The sequence below is a fragment of the Carex rostrata genome, chromosome 18 (assembly GCF_964058835.1).
Source record: "Carex rostrata chromosome 18, lpCarRost1.2, whole genome shotgun sequence".
Classification (NCBI taxonomy): domain Eukaryota; kingdom Viridiplantae; phylum Streptophyta; class Magnoliopsida; order Poales; family Cyperaceae; genus Carex; species Carex rostrata.
The window spans coordinates 9911885-9921916 of NC_135935.1; the positions used below are offsets into that span (position 1 = coordinate 9911885).

The window sequence follows — 10032 nt, forward strand, 5'->3', positions numbered from 1 at the left end:
GGTCAATTAATTCCAATTAATTATGCATGCCTCGGCCCGAAAACACACATCCATATTTTAAGATAACCTAATGTTAGCGTTATAATTTTATGAAGCCCCGGGAATGTTATTTTCTATAACAAAAATTGTCATGCTTCAACTAAATCAAATATAAATTAAAATATTACGTGAAAATAAATAAGATTATAATTATTCTCATAACTCAATTAATGTTCATAAATCCTTGACGCGCACAAACATATGACAAATTAGACTGACTATAATATGTAAATTTGTCTTTAATTTAAATATGAGGTGTTGATTAAATTATGCATGTTTTTTTTATTTATTGTTAAACATCCAAAACAACTATTTCACCAGAAAGCAATAACAAATAATTGTAGAGAGCAGCTGCGGCTATTGTTGTGGTATTTTTTATTTATTTTCCTCTGGAGATTGGAGATTAGTCCGCAGTTTGAACCCTTAAAAAAAAATTTGGTCTAGACACCCAAATTTGGTTCAGTTTGAAACTGCGGGGTAAAAATTGAACTTTCAAGAAAATAGAGCCATTTGATTTGTGTTTTTAGAGATGATAAAAAAATAAAATTTGGTACAAGAGGTGGTCTAAATTTTTTTTAGGCTAAATTAGTTTTTCTCATGGATGGTTCATTAAAGTGTTATAAATGTTATTTTGACATTTATTTAAACGAGCTTGATGTTCAAAAACCTTATGTTCTATAAAAGTTACAGAAAACGAAGACTTCTTAATATTTATTCTTTACAATTATCATTTGTTGTTCTATTTGTACAAGATCAAGTTAACACTTTAAGACGAGGTTTTGTGATAATGGTATGAAACCAGTACCATCCTGCATTAGTTTCTACATCAACTCTAGAATTATTACAAAAAACAAAATTAAGCAACATAAGTAATAAAATAAGTCCAACAAAACGTATAATAAAAACTATGCATGAATTAAGGTCCTACTTGTACATCAATCAAGAAAAGCTAATCATTGAATCGAATCGTGAGCTACATATTCAGCAGGTTTTCGTCCGAAATTTTTATTTTTACCCAAAAAATAAATTATTTTATTATAAATAACCAAAATCACGACAAAATTTTATTTCTACCCAAACCGTAAATAATATTTACAGTTTGAATTCTTAATTCGAACCGTAAATAATATTTACGGTTCGAAGTCACAATTCAAATCGTAAATAATATTTACGGTTCGAATTAAGAATTCAAACCGTAAATATTATTTACGGTTCTAATTCAACAGCCGTATCAAAACCAAACGATCGGTCGATGATGCCTATGTCACAATATTTACTATGTGCTGTTAATTGTGTTAGAAAAATATTTAAACTTAGCAAAAATATGAATCAAGCATCTCACTTGATTGTATCCATGTTTCACGATTGCATCAACAATTTTCTGGAGATCAAACCCGCCTCGTGTGGTTGTGAGCATAGTGCCACCCTTCTTGTGCCAATCATGCACCGAACGTGGATCCAGTTTAATTGGATCTGCCGTGTAAAACCCCCTGTATCCCATTGGTATACCATAGATATCCTTCACACCATACAGCTCAGTCAGACCCACTACCAGCTCCCTTATCACCGTATTCAACCCGGGACACAGCCCGCCGCATGTGACAATTGCAGCACAAACCTTAGACGCATCAAAGTTGATGATACGGCGAGGTCCGGCTCGGAGGTAGGCAAGAGGGGAAGCGGCTGTGACATCGTGAGTGGCATTGAATTAGAACCATAAATAATATTTACGGTTTGAATTCTTAATTTGAACTGTAAATATTATTTACGGTTTGAATTCTTAATTCGAACCGTAAATATTATTTACGGTTTGAATTGTGACTTCGAACCGTAAATATTATTTACGGTTCGAATTAAGAATTCAAACCGTAAATATTATTTACGGTTTGGGTAGAAATAAAATTTTGTCGTGATTTTGGTTATTTATAATAAAATAATTTATTTTTTGGGTAAAAATAAAAATCTCGGGGTTTTCGTCATCAGATTGACCCTATGCCATACATTAATTGCTAGTCTTCTACACCTAACGCTTAACATTTTTTTTGCATTTTCTTCATTTAACGGACTATACTAAATAATAAATAATAAAAATAAGTTGCAGTGCTTTATTGCATTACAAAAATACAAAAAACCAATGTAGAAAATTAAAAATTTATCTCATTCACATGGTACATCAACTTTAATCCTATCATCATGATTTTTTTAAATTATATTCAATTTTTCAAGGATATGATATTCTCTAATTAGCAACTATATATGTAGGTTAAGTCGTTTGGTTATTTTCTTTATTTAAAAATAAAAATAAAAACAGAGTACTAAATAATTATATTGTGCATTGATAAAGAGATTATAAATTTTTAAGTTCTTCTAGTTATTAATTGCTTTACTTTGAAAGAAATGTCTTAAACTTGCTCATTTAATTTTTATTATTATTATTATTTTATAATTAAGTAATTAAATAAAAATTAGGCTGTTTTGTTAGGATTTCAGCCTTGTATTATATATTATATTATTCTCTTGGTATAAAAAAAAAATAATAACAAAACATGAGTATTGATTGGATTTGTGTTTTTATTTACTATTTTATTTTAAAGATAATTTTCACCGAGGCCTCACCATATATACTCTTTAAATATGTTACTATTATATAAGTGTCCAGATTACTGATAATTAGCAAATCTGATTTTTGTTATGTACTATTTTTTTTTTCAAGTAGAACAAAAAATAGTTTGGGTTTTCTTCTAAAAAAATTCTAAATCTAATAATTTGTATAGAGAAAAGTTATACTAACTCTAGTCTCCATAAAATGTATATTACAGTACAAAATTGTAATGATGAATTACGAGGTTTTCTTCGCGCATAATAAAATGCCTCAAATTAAAAGCTCTAGTCTAAATTAACTATATTTATAGATATTGTGTTTTTTTTTAATAATGAATTGAAATCAGAAATTTGCTTTATTAATAAGTATATATTGGAAAGTGTTTGCTAGAGATTTTAATCATAGTTTGAAAAGTGCTTTGTAGACGCTATCTATTAGAATATATTTACAACTATATTTGATGACAATCATTAACAATAAATTTTTTTTACAACTTTGTTATTCGTGTAAAATAAATAATTTAGTAGATTTATTTAATCTATTAGTATTTTTAGTGCCTGTCATTAATAGTAAAATTTTATCCGATTTAATACATTATTTGTGAAAATTCTTATTGAAATTAAAAAATTTGAAAACATAATTGCAACGAAATTTATAAAAATTATAGAATTAGTATAATAAAAATGAACTAAAATAGATAGTTTGCTCTACACGCAAAGACCTGCTGCCGAATCAAATCAAATCAATATCATTTATAACAGATATTATTTTTTGAGATATCGCCACAAAGATTAATATTTTTTAGATCTTTTGAGGCCTTTTTCTTGAAATGGGAAGGTCTACACGCAAATGGCTTGCTCTACACGCAAAATTATGTCTGGCACTATACCAGTCCCGCCTCAGACCAATAAGGGGTCCGGATTTTCTACAGCAATATAATATTTGAGTTTTCATCCTCACCGTCGGATTTCCTTAATATTCGTGCCAAACACAGAGGGAACGGCACAGATCCAAATAAAAGATTGGGTTATACTCCTGAATTTTCAAAGGGCCTCGGGTACCTACTTATAGGTCAGCTCCCGACTTTCTTCATTAATGAGATATTTACAGCTTCAAAAATCTCACCGAGTTCTACCTCTGAGGCTCTGAGTGACTAGCTAGCTGAGAGCTCTCCCTGGCTGGCTAGTTGTGGGCCGAAGTTTTTTTCTGAAACCACAAACCTTGCGAGAGAGCAGGCGTGCGAGAGAGAGAGAGAGAGACAAGCGAGAGCGATCGCGGGAGAGAGCAGGCGTGTGAGAGAGAGACAAGCGATTGAGAGCGATCGCGGGAGAGGAGGCGAAGGAGAGGGAGCGTGAGGAGGAGAGAACGCATCTGATGTCGGGGAGGAGAGAACGCCAGAAGCGGCCGTCAGGAGGAGGAGCCGGCCTTTCAAACCCTCTCACACGACAGAATTGGTCGAAGTTCGAAAATCTCGAGTTTGAGGGGTGAGATAGCATCTCTTTCTCCCCTTGATTCTTTATTTTCGATTTAGGCTTCAATTTCGTAATTTAGTAATCGTTATCTCAGGGTTTAGGGTTTAAGACGCAGAAATAAGGATTTCTGGGGAGAGAAGCTTCAGATCTCTAGTATCTGGTGCTGTTAGAGGATGGTGGAGCTGCTGAGGTAACAGGTTCACCCACTGAGAAAGCAATCCTTTCATGGGGCATCAAGGTATCTGGTTTTTCATCCTCTATCAAGATTTTTCCCCTCTTTTTGGTTTTTCTTGCATTTGACCAACTTCAGTTTTACTTTTTGGTTCCATTTTAGTTGGGAATGAAATTCAGTGAAGTAAGAAATAGATCTTCGGTTATTCATGTTTTTCCATTAAGCTTGGTGGTGTTGCTGTACAACTGGTAGGTGACTATATGAATAATTATCTTCCATGTAATATTAAATTTTGACTAGTTTCATGTGCTTATTATTTTATTTATTTATTAAGTGCAGCCTTATTTTGACTAGTTTCACTTGCAAGGTCTTGCTGTTTTCTGATTTTTACCTTTAGTTGGTAAATTTACATGAAGTAAAATCCTAATTAATTATATGTGCCAAAATGAGCTGAAGCTATGAGATGTAAATGGCATCTGATAATAGTCCATGTGTTGGATTCTTAACTCCCTCCCTCTTCCTGTATTTGTATGAACTTAATTGATTCCTTGATATTAGATGACAGTTGTGGAGGCCTATGTTAGAGGAACCAGGTTGGATGATGTCAGCAATTGTATCAAGCCTTATGATGGAGGGCATCTCACAAAACACTACTGGCAGTGTGTTCTTTTTTTTTTCAATATACCCTGTTATTGTTGTTCTGGTATAAAACAGATATAGTTTTTTGTCGATTTGCTTTTTTTTTATTACTTATTTTTGGAATTGTGACATGCTTATTCTTTCTCAATTGTGCAGTCAGCTGAGAGAACGTTGGATGCACCAGATATAGTAGATGACTACTACCTTAATCTGCTCGTCTGGAGTACCTGGCGATGGATCGACCACATTCTCAGTTTTTGCGGTACACTCTCTTCCTCTCTGTTGAAATTCTTGATTCATGGATCTTTTTTGTGTTCAATTCTGTTTCTCTGAGATCGAATTTGTAATGATCAGCTGACATGATGGTACAGTTCAGTAGGTGAACCTGTTGCATCTCTCTTGATGGTACAGTTTATCCGATAAACCCAGTTCAATTTGTTTCACCTACTGAACTGAACCTGTTGCCTCTCATCTTGGTTCCTAAAAACCTATTGAATTGGCTCACCAAACTACATTCTCAGTTTTTTATTTTTAAATTAAATGAAAAATAGGGAGACAGGTTCATCCTAAATCTTGCTCATTGTCAACAACATTTCAACTTCAAATTTGGAGGCTAAGGCAAAGGACTTTAATGAAGTCTTGCATGGACAGTACTTCCCTTGGTTTGCACAATATATGGTCATGCAAACCATCATTACTATCTACTCTTCCTTGGGAGAAGGTGCTCTCTGTCACTCGTTAAATGAGGTTCTTGTTCTAAAACTTCTGGCTCTATTTATTTGGCATTTTTAGTTTCAATTTTGCTTATCCTCGCAGCTATTGTGATGACTTTAAACCCTTTTTGAAACAAACATGCACTAACATAGATGCATTGCCTGTCTGATTAAAATATCTTTTCAAGAAAAGACCCCAGAATTCTTAATACACTAGGTGAAAGAGGATAAACAACAAATATATATTCCCGCTTAATACATTAGGTGAAAGAGGATAAACAACAAATATAGATTCCCGCAAACACAGTTTGTGTTCATATTATAATTATTATATCCTTATTTCTGTATTTCAGACTGAGGCCACAACTGTGGTATGTGGGCCAAAGGAATTGAAAAAGCTGATAGACACAAGTGGCCAGCTTGACACGGTAAAACGCGTGATTTACATCAGTGAATCAGGTGGCTCAGCTGAGGTTTCATTGGCCAAGAACAACTCCTCGTGACAACTCTCTTCCTTCGAGGAAGTTCAGAAGTTAGGTCAAGAGAACCCTGTTGAACCTGTCATGCCCCTTGCTTCAGATGTTGTCGTAGAATAAGCTAAATAAACTTCTTTCTTCATTCATTAGGTGCACTTGATTGACGGACGAGCAAGTGCTAGCTCCAGCCTTGATTCAGCCAGGCAAAATCCAACTGCCACCTTTGTCAATGCATTTGTGAATGCTGGATTTGGCCAGGTCATATTTAATAAAAATATTTTCAAGTAAGGTATTGCTTTTAACTATAAATTGTTTTTGTTTAAATATTCCTTTTTTGGCACTCTTTGTACAGGATAGGTTGATGACTGCCCCAGCTAAGACTGCCAGTGGTGGGTCCACCGGAAGTTGGTTGTTCAAAAACAAGGAGCATGGCAAAGCCAGTGCAGCCGCAAGCTTGGTATGAACTTTGTGTCTTCTTCTAGGCATGATCAAAACATTCATTGATATCCAGTATGTCATTACTAGTATATTTATTGAATCTGCATACTCTTTGTTCATTTTTTGGGATGATCCATTTGTGGGATGTGGACTCGGGTCTTTCACAAATTGACAAGTTCCTACACAGCAATGATAATCATGTGGTGGCTGGAGCTCTCTTGGGTGTTAGAATAGTTTACTGTGGCATCAAGAATGATTGTGATCCTGTACTCGCTCTCTCTCTCTCTCTCTCTATCTATTTGAGAATGATTTAATATCGTTGCTTCTCAAATTGTCCCGGCATTGGCACTGCTTATTGGTTTTCTTGATAGAGAGGATACCACCATCAGAATTGTTGGGGCAATCCTAGGTCTTGGCATTACATATGCTGGTACTCACAAGGATGAGGTTAGTACTGAAGATATTTCTTATATTGAATTACACGGCAGTGACTACTATCCACCTTACATTTTAAGTTTTATATACAGCTTAAAGTTTGCCTGCCAAATATTTTGGGGGACCCAAAAACAACCCTCGAAGTGCTAGTTTTTGCAGCTGTGGGATTCTACCTCCAATAAGATGGTTAGTATGATTAATTTTATTACACTTAAACCATTATTTTATGTCAATAATACCAAAACAATTTCTAGCATCTTTTGCTCCTTTCAATGTGCTTCATACTAATTATTCGAACACATTCTCATCTGCAGGTCAGGACTTCAAGAAGGATCCATCAGTCCCGGGTCGGGTGCCTTGCTGGGAAAATAAACATTCTCACAACTGGTGGCATGGATGGTGCAATTTTGAACAATGACGTCAGCACTCGGGTTACACCGTCTGCTCTTTCCGTGCCCATTGCAAGTGGTATAAATGATAATCTTCTCCACATATGGCACCTCACTACATCCAACCCTAGTGACCAGTTTAGCAATCATACTGCTGAGTTGAAGGTGTTTGCTTGGTGTCCCTTCCAGAGCAACCTACTAGCATGAGGAAGAGGTAGTAAGTGAACTATTCTTCTAATTAATCTTGTGTTACGATAATCTATTTTCTGTTTGATTTGCTGCTAGTTTGGGTCGTGATCTGGTTCCTGGGGTACACCTAAGCTGTTTGTATTTTCAATTCTGTAGGTGCAGTAAGTTGGCACATGCACTAGCTATCCTGGGTGACATGCTGATTTTCCTTGACTTGTGCTCCAGTAGACAACTAAGCAGGAACTGGATGTAATTGAAACTCAATTAGGTAACCTTGCCCCATTTTTTAAACCTTATTTTGGTCAAAACTGACCTTAACCTATTTCATTTAACTATTTTGGTCACATTTTTGAAACCTTAAACTACTTCATTTAAATATGTTTCTACTTTGTTTCAATTGATTTTATTGGCAAGTACATTTAATCTCCAATTTTAATAATAAAGCGTTTAACCATATTATCATGAATTCTACTTTATTTCAGCAACTGGAACCTATGCATCCAAGGGGCATCATCAACATGGCAATTCATTTTACAGAGCTGATGATATTCATTGCAACAGTATGGCAAGGGCATTGTATGCTAACTATTGGTGCTGCAATTTTCGAAGGTTCTCTTCTCCCTCATTTTATTCTCCTTTTCCCTTGTGTATCTTTTTCTTGATATTCTAATATCACCACTAATTGTGACTTCATCTCTTGCTTGATATAGTAATTTAGGAAGTGATTCTATGCTGGAAATTTTGACCAAACTCGGACCGGTACACATTTTAATTTTTTTTTTTACAATTTTATGATGTATTGGAACAGTTGTGCAGTCTTTTTTGTTGGTACCTGGGGTACCATCTGTAACCATCGATTTGGTAGCCAATGTTTTCCTTGGTGTTTTCCTTGAAAACCAGGGACTAAAGTGTTTTGAGAAATTAGAGGGGCTTCTTGATTGAAAGTCACACACACTTGAACTTATCATTCTGTGTGTATAATTTAAGCTAAATGAATTTAAGAGACACATCGAAGTCATGGCCGAATCTAGTCTTAGATGTGTTGCTTTTGCGTATTGACCACTCAATGCGGAAGCGGTACCAAAGGAGGAAAATAGGGACAATTGGGTATTGTCAGAGGAAGAACTCATTCTCCATGGAATAGTGGGTGGGAATCAAGGTATTCTTGCAACTTCTAATGCTCCTTTCATTGTAATTTTATATATATCCTTGACCTTCGATTAATTTCCATTTTCCTTTTTTATTTTTTTTTAAAGGATCCGTGCCGTCCAGGGGTCAAGGATGCTGTGGAACTTTGTAGCAGTGCTGGTGTCAAGCTATTATTTAATGCCTAAATTCACACTAATGATAAATATGAAAGGGATGAGTATTTAAATTCTTTTTTTTTCTCTGAAGCATTTAGGTACGTATGGTGACACGAGATATACAAATAGCGAAGGCACATCCCTCAGGTATATCATCTTGTTCCTTGTTCGTTAGTTGGGTTTAGTTTCTTGGATGTTTTTTTATTTTTCTTTTTTTTGCTAGGGCTATGATTAGACTGATATCCTTTTAGGGCCCTTTGTTACATAAAAGCCGGGTCTGTAATTTTGTTACCTACTGGGTGTCTGATTCAACAAATAATAGTACAATGTTTAGCTCGGTTAGGAGTTGTTGAGATTGCGTGTTGTACCCCACAATTCAGGTCTGTGTATGTTGTGAATTTTTTTTATATACCTTGTCCGTTCTTGTTCTGGTATATAGAAAACAGACTATTTTTTGTCAATTTGTTTCTTTTATTACTTAGTTCTGGAATTATCACATGCTTATTATAAAATTTTTTGAGATTTATTTGTTGCTGTGCCCCACAATTTATGTCCGTGTATGGTGTACATGAATTTTTTTTTTGTTTAATATACCTTGTTATAATTGTTTCTGGTACAAGGCAGAAACAGTTTTTTGTCAATTTGTTTTTTTTTAATTACTTTTTTTGGAATTGTGACATGCTTATTCTTTCTCAATTGTTGGTCAGCTGAGAGAACATTGGATGCACCCGATATAGTAGATAACTACTACCTTAATTTGCTCGACTAGAGAAGTGTTAACGTGCTTTTAATTGCACTTAACAACACTGGGGAATGCTGTAAATGTGTCTACCTCTGAATTGGTGACAATTGATGACGACACTGGCCTTGTTACTAGTGTCAGCTGGGCTCCAAATGGGCAACACATTGCTATTGGTCTCAACTAATCTGATGTACAGCTGTGGGATTCTACCTCTAATAAGATGGTTAGTATGATTAATTTCATTACACTTAAATCATTATTTTATGTCAATAATACGAAAACAACATCTTTTGCTCCTTTCAATGTGCTTCATACTAATTATTCGAACACATTCTCATCTGCAGGTCAGGACTTCAAGAGGGATCCATCAGTCCCGGGTCGGGTGCCTTGCTGGGAAAATAAACATTCTCACAACTGGTGGC

At 34.9% G+C, this 10032-nt stretch overlaps 2 long non-coding RNA genes across 2 annotated transcripts; both read left to right on the top strand.

Annotated features, from left to right (window-relative positions):
- Nucleotides 1-5618: 5618 nt before the first annotated feature.
- Nucleotides 5619-6590, top strand: LOC144569735 (uncharacterized). The gene is made up of 3 exons (XR_013516143.1): nucleotides 5619-5671; nucleotides 5991-6371; nucleotides 6466-6590. It is a non-coding gene; the product is annotated as an uncharacterized LOC144569735 (long non-coding RNA).
- Nucleotides 6591-7136: 546 nt separating this feature from the next.
- On the top strand, nucleotides 7137-8707 carry LOC144569665 (uncharacterized). Its single transcript, XR_013516122.1, has 5 exons — nucleotides 7137-7172; nucleotides 7301-7589; nucleotides 7721-7832; nucleotides 8102-8173; nucleotides 8275-8707. It is a non-coding gene; the product is annotated as an uncharacterized LOC144569665 (long non-coding RNA).
- Nucleotides 8708-10032: the final 1325 nt, after the last annotated feature.